This window comes from Eschrichtius robustus, chromosome 13 (genome assembly GCF_028021215.1).
Source record: "Eschrichtius robustus isolate mEscRob2 chromosome 13, mEscRob2.pri, whole genome shotgun sequence".
NCBI classification, from domain to species: Eukaryota; Metazoa; Chordata; class Mammalia; order Artiodactyla; family Eschrichtiidae; genus Eschrichtius; species Eschrichtius robustus.
Genome location: NC_090836.1, coordinates 97,263,875 through 97,275,086, shown reverse-complemented (window position 1 = coordinate 97,275,086; position 11,212 = coordinate 97,263,875). Strand labels below are relative to the sequence as shown.

Genomic DNA, 11,212 nt, shown 5'->3' with positions numbered 1-11,212 from the left:
ATGGAATCTTTGGGCTATTTATCGATTGCATTGTAATCAGATGTTTAACCAAGCCCTTTTTAAGTCTTTCTGTCATTTATAGATAGTTATTATTGTACTCTGATGCCTTTGCAAAAGTGCTTCATCTTTAAGAAGATTTATGTAAAGGACCATTTTGACAAGTACAGGTCTCATAAATTTCATATCATACTGCTGAACTGGGTAAGAAATTAAAAATCTTAACGGAGAATCTGATGGCTTCATAAAAAGTTGAAAAAGGTTTGGTCACTGAGTGAACTGGTGAATACAGTTATAATGGTTATAGTTTTTTTTATTACTTTTTTTTTTTTTTGGACGGGAAAGTAGGATTCGTTGGTGGGCATGAGTAAGGAAGAGACAGTGCCAAGGGTCTCATGAGTGCAGGGCCCATCATTTATCCAGGGATCCACGATTAGGGATATATTTGACTCCACAGCCATCCATGTTGAGCTGCTTTTCTGCCACCATGTTTTCAAATTCATCTGCATTAAACTTAGTAAATCCCCACTCCTTGGAGATGTGGATCTTCTGGTGGCCAGGGAACTTGAACTTGGCCCTGCATAGGGCCTCAATCACATGATCCTTGTTCTGCAGCTTGGGGCAGATGGACATTATGACTTGGCCAATGGGGGCCCTGGCCACTGTGCCCTTGGGCTTTCCAAAGACAGTGCATATCCCTGTCTGGAGCCTAGATTGGGCACAGCATGCCAGTCATGAATGTCCACTGGAAAGGGCTGTCTCCAAGGTCCCTTAGGGAAACCCATACAGGCAACAGGCTGCATACACTACCAAGGAGGCTGCTGTTTGCAACCATTGTACACTGGGGAAAAGAGCATGGTTGGCTTAATTGACTGCAGATTATTACTGGTTTTGATCTGTGTTTTCCAGACATAGAGAAGCCCTTCCCCTCAAGCTACTTATGACTTAGAGTAATTGGATATATTACATCTCTGTAAGAAAAATTGAAATATTCTTTTTTTCTCTCTGCCTAGTCCCTCCAGAAACTGGAGATTCTTGTGTTCTGAGCAGCCTTATCAGGTGAATGGGAAAGACTGTCTCCAGGCATGTGTAGGAATCTTGATATTTCGGCAACTTCTAGAAAGGAGAAATCCACTAAGGCAGAATCTGATGGCAGGCTTATGCTTCAATAGATATGAAATTCTAGTTCTGTTCATTGAAGTCTGTATTTATAAAAGTTATTGTGTTAATCACACTTTTGCCCTGATGTTTAGGAGGAAAGGCAAATTACCTAGTGAAGTTATCAGAGTGTAATTACTCATGATTTATCACTGTTTGCTTTAGGTCTACTGTTAAAAGCGTATATACAATGCTTGTGTGACAATTGGGTATAAATGATAAAATGTATGGCCTATAAAGCATTTCTTCATTAACATACCTCTGAGCTTGTTCACAATACTTGATCAATTTTTCCCCAACATGGATTAACTAGGCAAATACAAAGGAGGCCTAGCACCAAGGGACATGATCTACACCAGGGGCAAACAGCTGAATTACCCCAGCATTGAGGGACAGATGTTTTGATCATCAATGTCTTCTGCTGAAAGACTTGCAACCAAGAGAGGATATGATGAAAGAAAAAAATCTGCACATATTGAGGTATGAGGAAGTCACTGGCTTATACATGGTTTAACTTAAATTTTGCTCATCAAAGCAGCCTGTTTTGTGGCCTTTCAGACATGCATTGTACATCTGCTTTAGCCATCAAGGAGGAGAACGCATTTGAAAGTCAAAATGGAGTACATATTGTTCAGACATCCAAGGTAAAACGAAGTGACTGTTGCAGAAGTTCCAGTGGTCACTTCCTTCTACCTCTAACTGTGTCTGTTGCACCAAAATGGCAGACAAAGGGATTGAGATCTCAGTCACACAAGACTCAGATCCAGGACTTGGAACTCAAATATATTTCTAATTTGATATCCATTCCCCCAAATTTAGGCAGGATTATGCTCCATTTCAGCAGGAAGTAGCCAGAGTGGTTATCACCCTATCCCCTGAAAGATTTGGGGAAAGATAAAAGCAAAGTGGGGATTAAAACTGAGTCCCCCTAGAATCGAGTTCCTCTGCCAAGTTTATGATTAACATCTCTATCCAAAACAATTATTCCTTTTCTTGTCCAACATCTGTTCTCCTCAAGATTGAGGAGTATCAAAGAAAAGGGGGGCAGTGAAACCGAGCAGGGCCCTGTGGGTCTCCTGGACACGGGAGTCTTTCTGTTCAGCCTCCCTGACCTTCCCTGAGTTCCAAATGGCAGATTCAAACAGTTGCTATTCAGGGAAGGGAAGGGATGCAGAGACAAGGGAGGAACAGCCAAGAAACAACAGTGTAGCCTTGGGGAAGGGTCCTGGTTCCACATCAAGGGATACACATAATATCTTTGAGCTCTTTACAGAACTAAGACCCCCAACAAATGGAAGATGTAGCATTCTTCATTCCAAGGAAGACCACCTGAGGCCAGATTAAAGGAACCAGAGAAATTCATCAAAAGATTACCTGAAACCAGATTAAAGGGGTGCAGACCCTGCACACACCCTAATCTTATCAGCAACCCCACCCTGAACCTTTGCCATAAAACTCCTCACCAAACTCCCCTGGGTTGGGACACACAGTTTTGAGGGCATTAGCCCACTGTGGCCCCCTTTGCCTGGCAAAGCAATAAAGCTATTCTTTTCTACTTCACCCAAAACTCTGTCTTTGAGAATTAATTTGGTGTTGGGGTACAGAGGCCAGATTTGGCTTCACCTTTCCCTGCACATCGGCCATGTCTGTGCCTGTCCCTGGCTGACACCTGGCTGTGAAGGACATTGATATCCAGCAAGACAGGGTGACACTGGTCAGTTACTCCAGATGGTAGCAGAGGTAAGTCTTGTGCTGCTCTTCAGCCTGTTACCAGTTTCCGTGGTGGAAGTTGAAGACCTCTGGAGGCATCCGGCACCTGGAGCCAGAGTGGAGAGAGAAAAGGAAGGTGCAGAATGCTCTTGGGGTCCTTGCAGGCACTTGTTCCCCTCTGAGCCCCCAACCACCTGGGACCAGCCCAGCAGCTTTTGGTTCCTTTGCTGGTGGCCTCCAGGCAGCTCTGCCCTGAATTTACGCTGGTCCACGTGACCACATCTCATCATTTGCTGTATATTGTTGGGGTCATGGTCACCCCTGAGAGACAGGGCTGTCCTTCTCAGTGTGATGACCTCCTCTGTATGGTGGCCTCCCCCACTGACTCTCTGGCCTCCTGTTCACTGGGTTTCTCTCCTTGACCATCCCACAGACACCTCTGTCCCTACAGGTGCCCCCTGAACCCCTCCTCCTTTAGGGGGCAGCAGTCAGCCAACATGGGGCTGTAACTGTGTGACTCTGCTGAGCCCAGGTGTTTAAGGTCTAGCCTTCATCCAGAGTGATGGAATTGCAGTAACACTTGGATTTTGTTCCAGAATAGTGGCTGGGACCTGGTTTGGGGCTGAGCTCCTCTCAGCCTGTGGGCTGACTCCTGTTCTTCACCTGACCAGGGACACCCCCAGGTGCAGAGGATCCAGGAGATGGTGGTCCCACAGACCCCTCTCACACCCACCTGCTGAGAGAGGAACTCCAAGAAGATTTTCATAAGAAAGTATGTCTAAGTGTACCAAAAACTCAGTGTCCAGCTCTTAGGAAGTTTTCTAGGACCATCCGTCCAAAATGCCAGAGAATTTATAAAACTCAGTGTCGCTGCTTTATTGACAATACCAAAAATTTGGAAACTACCTTAATGTGCTCCACTGGGGGTGTTGCTTGGATCAAATAAATCAGGAAATATCCACACATAGAACATTATATGGCCTTTTGAATATTGATGCATTTGTTTCTATATTTGAATGTTATGCATTTATGATGAATCTTTAAGACTTGAGGAAATGTTTATGACATGCTATGGGAGGAAAAGCAGGACTCCAACTTGAGGGCACAGTATGGTTTCAAGCCCAGTACAGTTTATGACCTGCGGGCCAGAGGCATGCGCAGTTCCCAGGGCTGTGCCTATACTCATCCATTTAATCCTTTTCCTACCCTGCACCTAGTGCTGAGGCACAGAGGGGGTTAGTCACTCAACTGAGGTCACACAGCTAGGAGGAAGAGTTGCTGGGAGTTGAACCCAGGAAATCTGTACCCACAGCCCATGACTTTGACAGCTATACTCTATCATCTTTGTTGTAAATATATTGGACAGAAGAAAAATCTGGCAGAAGAAACACAAGAAATGTTGCTAGACTTACTTCTGAGCTAGAAGTCAAGCATGATTGATTTTTCCTGACTCTTACAGCTGGAGGGAGATGGGGGGAGGGCGGTGACGGGCTGTTTTGTATCTATTTCTTAAGTTGGGGAGTGAGCACCTGGTGTTCACATAGTATCATATTTAAATCTTATCAATAAAAGAATTTCTATATTGAATATGTAATTAAACTTAAAAAAAAGCATTTTAGTGGTGCACTTATACTTTGCAATGGGAGTGATTTTGATTGTAGATTTTGGAAAGTTCTGTCCGTGAAATTCAAGGACAAATTGACTTCCTTTCTGAAAAGTAATAGTTTCCTAACAGGAAACTGTATAACCACTTCTTCCTTTACAAGGAAGCTTTTTTTTTTTTAATTGTATCTAGATAAGGATATTTCTTATAAAATTGCATAAATCTTTACATTAAAAAAATGTTGGCTATTGATTTCAGACTTTCTTTAATCATCCCAGGCAGAGTGTTCAAGCACTTGGGCTAAGAGGTGCCAACTGGTTCAGACCAGTTCTGCTTTGTTACCTCTGACCCTGAGACCCTCAGTTTCCTCACCTGTGCAGTGGAGGTGAGGAATTGATCTTCACTGCTGGGCTGGGTGGAGGTTTAAGTGAGCCACTCATTCCTGTTCAGGCATGAGGATGAGAATGTAGTGGACAGTCAGCACTCAGTAAGTGTTGCTTATTTTCACTTATTTCTGCTTCAGATTAAGTCCTAAGTTTACAACACAGGAGTGTCATGATGACCAAGGGTCAGCTCCCAGGTTATATGATTGCACACATTCAAGGGCCCACAGCACCAAAGACAAAAACCATAGGCAGAAACATCAAGAATGTGGAGGAAGGGACGAGAGCATCAAGGGTGACCACAGGGTCCAGCCCAGGGGACTGCAGGCATCCAGCTGAGCTGGGTCATCATATAGCAGGAGAATGAAAACCCCAGGACCCAGGTGATACCTGTCAGATATGGCTGCTCTGACACCTTTCTTTCTTTTTCTTCTTTAATTTTTAAATTTAGTTTTAATTACATAGATGAGATCATATTTAATGATATTGATGAAAATGGCAATTAAAAATCCCACAACAGCCTGGTATGTTCATAGACCCAGTAACATCTGAATACACACGTTAAGTCACACCTGCTTCCTGCACACAGAGCACTGCTGAGCAAGGGGGTGCCGAGCTGCTAGGGGTCTGGGACCCCCATCCAGAGTTCTGGGCTCACAAACATCCAGGCACATTTGAAAAGTTAAATATCATGTTAAAAAATAAAGGAGAGCCATCAAAGTTGAATAAATGAGATATTCAAGGGACATCATTCAGAGATGAAAAATAAAAGTGTATTCTTGAGGTAAATTTTATGTTATATGTGTATTGTACCACAATTTTAAAGAGTATATTCTTTTTTTAAAAGGTATAATTCTCTGTGCTATACAGTAAGACCTTGTTGTTTATCTATTTTATATACAGTAGTTTGTATCTGCTAATCCCAAACTCCTAATTTATCCCTCCCTTCCCCTTTCCCCTTTGGTAACCATAAGTTTGTTTTCTCTGTCTGTGAGTCTGTTTCTGTTTTGCAAATAAGCTCATTTGTATCATATTTTAGATTCCATATATAAGCGATATAATATGATATTTGTCTTTCTCTGTCTGAGTCACTTCATTTAGTATGATAATCTCTAGGTCCACCCAAGTTGATGCAAATGGCATTATTTCATTCCTTTTTACGGCTGAGTGGTATTCCAGTGTGTGTGTGTGTGTGTATTATCGATTTATCTGTCCATTTAGGTTGTTTCCATGCCTTGGCTATTGTAACTAATGCTTCTATGAACATTGGGGTGCATATATCTAATTTGAATTAGAATTTTCTCCAGATATATGCCCAGGAACGGGATTGCTGGATCATATAGCTTTTTAAGGAACCTCCATACCGTTCTCCATAGTGGCTGCACCAATTTACATTCTTATCAACAGTGTAGGAGGACCAGAGCCTCCCATCAAGCCTCTTAGATAGCCTCAACCACCAGAGGGCAGACAGCAGAAGCAAGAAAAACTACAATCCTGCAGCCTGTGGACCAAAAACCACAGTTACAGAAAGATAGAGAAGATGAAAAGGCAGAGGGCTATATACCAGATGAAGGAACAAGAAAAAACCCCAGAAAAACAACTAAATGAAGTGGAGATAGGCAACCTTCCAGAAAAAGAATTCAGAATAATGATAGTGAAGATGATCCAGGACCTCGGAATAAGAATGGAGGCAAAGATTGAGAAGATGCAAGAAATGATTAACAAAGACCTAGAAGAATTAAAGAACAAACAAACAGAGATGACCAATACAATAACTGAAATGAAAACTACACTAGAAGGAATCAATAGCAGAATAACTGAGGCAGAAGAACGGATAAGTGACCTGGAAGACAGAATGGTGGAATTCACTGCTGCGGAACAGACTAAAGAAAAAAGAATGAAAAGAAATGAAGACAGCCTAAGAGACCTCTGGGACAACATTAAACGCAACAACATTCGCATTATAGGGGTCCCAGAAGGTGAAGAGAGAGAGAAAGGACCAGAGAAAATATTTGAAGAGATTATAGTCGAAAACTTCCCTAACACGGGAGAGGAAATAGCCACCCAAGTCCAGGAAGCGCAGAGAGTCCCATACAGGATAAACCCAAGGAGAAACACGCTGAGACACATAGTAATCAAAGTGGCAAAAATTAAAGACAAAGAAAAATTATTGAAAGCAGCAAGGGAAAAACGACAAATAACATACAAGGGAACTCCCATAAGGTTAACAGCTGATTTCTCAGCAGAAACTCTGCAAGCCAGAAGGGAGTGGCATGATATACTTAAAGTGATGAAAGGGAAGAACCTACAACCAAGATTACTCTACCCGGCAAGGATCTCATTTAGATTTGATGGAGAAATCAAAAGCTTTACAGACAAGCAAAAGCTACGAGAATTCAGCACCACCAAACCAGCTCTACAACAAATGCTAAAGGAACTTCTCTAAGTGGGAAACACAAGAGAAGAAAAGGACCTACAAAAACAAACCCAAAACAATTAAGAAAATGGTCATAGGAACATACATATCGATAATTACCTTAAACGTGAATGGATTAAATGCCCCAACCAAAAGACATAGACTGGCTGAATGGATACAAAAACAAGACCCATATATATGCTGTCTACAAGAGACCCACTTTAGACCTAGGGACACATACAGACTGAAAGTGAGGGGATGGAAAAAGTTATTCCATGCAAATGGAAATCAAAAGAAAGCTGGAGTAGCTATACTCATATCAGATAAAATAGACTTTAAAATAAAGAATGTTACAAGAGACAAGGAAGGACACTACATAATGATCCAGGGATCAATCCAAGAAGAAGATATAACAATTATAAATATATATGCACCCAACCTAGGAGCACCTCAATACATAAGGCAACTGCTAACAGCTATAAAAGAGGAAATTGACAGTAACACAATCATAGTGGGGGACTTTAACACCTCACTTACACCAATGGACAGATCATCCAAAATGAAAATAAATAAGGAAACAGAAGCTTTAAATGACACAATAGACCAGATAGATTTAATTGATATATATAGGACATTCCATCCAAAAACAGCAGATTACACGTTCTTCTCAAGTGCGCACGGAACATTCTCCAGGATAGATCACATCTTGGGTCACAAAGCAAGCCTCAGTAAATTTAAGAAAATTGAAATCATATCAAGCATCTTTTCTGACCACAACGCTATGAGATTAGAAATGAATTACAGGGAAAAAAACATAAAAAAGACAAACACATGGAGGTTAAACAATACGTTACTAAATAACCAAGAGATCACTGAAGAAATCAAAGAGGAAATCAAAAAATACCTAGAGACAAATGACAATGAAAACACGACGACCCAAAACCTATGGGATGCAGCGAAAGCAGTTCTAAGAGGGAAGTTTATAGCTATACAAGCCTACCTAAAGAAACAAGAAAAATCTCAAGTAAACAATCTAACCTTACACCTAAAGAAACTAGAGAAAGAAGAACACACAAAACCCAAAGTTAGCAGAAGGAAAGAAATCATAAAGATCAGAGCAGAAATAAATGAAATAGAAACAAAGAAAACAATAGCAAAGATCAATAAAACTAAAAGTTGGTTCTTTGAGAAGATAAACAAAATTGATAAGCCATTAGCCAGACTCATCAAGAAAAAGAGGGAGAGGACTCAAATCAATAAAATCAGAAATGAAAAAGGAGAAGTTACAACAGACACTGCAGAAATACAAAGCATCCTAAGAGAATACTACAAGCAACTTTATGCCAATAAAATGGACAACCTGGAAGAAATGGACAAATTTTTAGAAAGGTATAAACTTCCAAGACTGAACCAGGAAGAAACAGAAAATATGAACAGACCAATCACAAGTAATGAAATTGAAACTGTGATTAAAAATCTTCCAACAAACAAAAGTCCAGGACCAGATGGCTTCACAGGTGAATTCTATCAAACATTTAGAGAAGAGCTAACACCATCCTTCTCAAACTCTTCCAAAAAATTGCAGAGGAAGGAACACTCCCAAACTCATTCTGTGAGGCCACCATCACCCTGATACCAAAACCAGACAAAGACACTACAAAAAAAGAAAATTACAGACCAATATCACTGATGAATATAGATGCAAAAATCCTCAACAAAATACTAGCAAACAGAATCCAACAACACATTAAAAGGATCATACACCACGATCAAGTGGGATTTATCCCAGGGATGCAAGGATTCTTCAATATACGCAAATCAATCACTGTGATACACCATATTAACAAATTGAAGAATAAAAACCATATGATCATCTCAATAGATGCAGAAAAAGCTTTTGACAAAATTCAACACCCATTTATGATAAAAACTCTCCAGAAAGTGGGTATAGAGGGAACCTACCTCAACATAATAAAGGCCATATATGACAAACCCACAGCAAACATCATTCTCAATGGTGAAAAACTGAAAGCATTTCCTCTAAGATCAGGAACGAGACAAGGATGTCCACTCTCACCACTATTATTCAACATAGTTCTGGAAGTCCTAGCCACGGCAATCAGAGAAGAAAAAGAAATAAAAGGAATACAAATTGGAAAAGAAGAAGTAAAACTGTCACTGTTTGCGGATGACATGATACTATACATAGAGAATCCTAAAACTGCCACCAGAAAACTGCTAGAGCTAATTAATGAATATGGTAAAGTTGCAGGATACAAAATTAATGCACAGAAATCTCTTGCATTCCTATACACTAATGATGAAAAATCTGAAAGAGAAATTATGGAAACACTCCCATTTACCATTGCAACAAAAAGAATAAAATACCTAGGAATAAACCTACCTAGGGAGACAAAAGACCTGTATGCAGAAAACTATAAGACACTGATGAAAGAAATTAAAGATGATACCAACAGATGGAGAGATATACCATGTTCTTGGATTGGAAGAATCAACATTGTGAAAATGACTATACTACCCAAAGCAATCTACAGATTCAATGCAATCCCTATCAAATTACCAATGGCATTTTTTACGGAACTAGAACAAATCATCTTAAAATTTGTATGGAGACACAAAAGACCCCGAATAGCCAAAGCAGTCTTGAGGGGAAAAAACAGAGCTGGAGGAATCAGACTCCCTGACTTCAGACTATACTACAAAGCTACAGTAATCAAGACAATATGGTACTGGCACAAAAACAGAAACATAGATCAATGGAACAAGATAGAAAGCCCAGAGATAAACCCACGCACCTATGGTCAACTAATCTATGACAAAGGAGGCAAAGATATACAATGGAGAAAAGACAGTCTCTTCAATAAGTGGTGCTGGGATAACTGGACAGCTACATGTAAAAGAATGAAATTAGAATACTCCCTAACACCATACACAAAAATAAACTCAAAATGGATTAGAGACCTAAATGTAAGACTGGACACTATAAAACTCTTAGAGGAAAACATAGGAAGAACACTCTTTGACATAAATCACAGCAAGATCTTTTTTGATCCACCTCCTAGAGTAATGGAAATAAAAACAAAAATAAACAAATGGGACCTAATGAAACTTCAAAGCTTTTGCACAGCAAAGGAAACCATAAACAAGACGAAAAGACAACCCTCAGAATGGGAGAAAATATTTGCAAACGAATCAACGGACAAAGGATTAATCTCCAAAATATATAAACAGCTCATGCAGCTCAATATTAAAGAAACAAACACCCCAATCCAAAAATGGGCAGAAGACCTAAATAGACATTTCTCCAAAGAAGACATACAGACGGCCACGAAGCACATGAAAAGATGCTCAACATCACTAATTATTAGAGAAATGCAAATCAAAACTACAATGAGGTATCACCTCACACCAGTTAGAATGGGCATCATCAGAAAATCTACAAACAACAAATGCTGGAGAGGATGTGGAGAAAAGGGAACCCTCTTGCACTGTTGGTGGGAATGTAAATTGATACAGCCACTATGGAGAACAATATGGAGGTTCCTTAAAAAACTAAAAATAGAATTACCATATGACCCAGCAATCCCACTACTGGGCATATACCCAGAGAAAACCATAATTCAAAAAGACACATGCACCCGAATGTTTATTGCAGCACTATTTACAATAGCCAGGTCATGGAAGCAACCTAAATGCCCATCAACAGACGAATGGATAAAGAAGATGTGGTACATATATACAATGGAATGTTACTCAGCCATAAAAAGGAACGAAATTGAGCCATTTGTTGAGAAGTGGATGGATCTAGAGACTGTCATACAGAGTGAAGTAAGTCAGAAAGAGAAAAACAAATATCGTATATTAATGCATGTATGTGGAACCTAGAAATATGGTACAGATGAGCCGGTTTGCAGGGCAGAAGTT

The 11,212-nt window shown here is 40.2% G+C and overlaps 1 pseudogene; it reads right to left on the bottom strand.

The window, feature by feature from the left end:
• Positions 1 to 750: 750 nt before the first annotated feature.
• LOC137775974 (small nucleolar RNA SNORA70) lies at positions 751 to 875 on the bottom strand (annotated as a pseudogene).
• Positions 876 to 11,212: the final 10,337 nt, after the last annotated feature.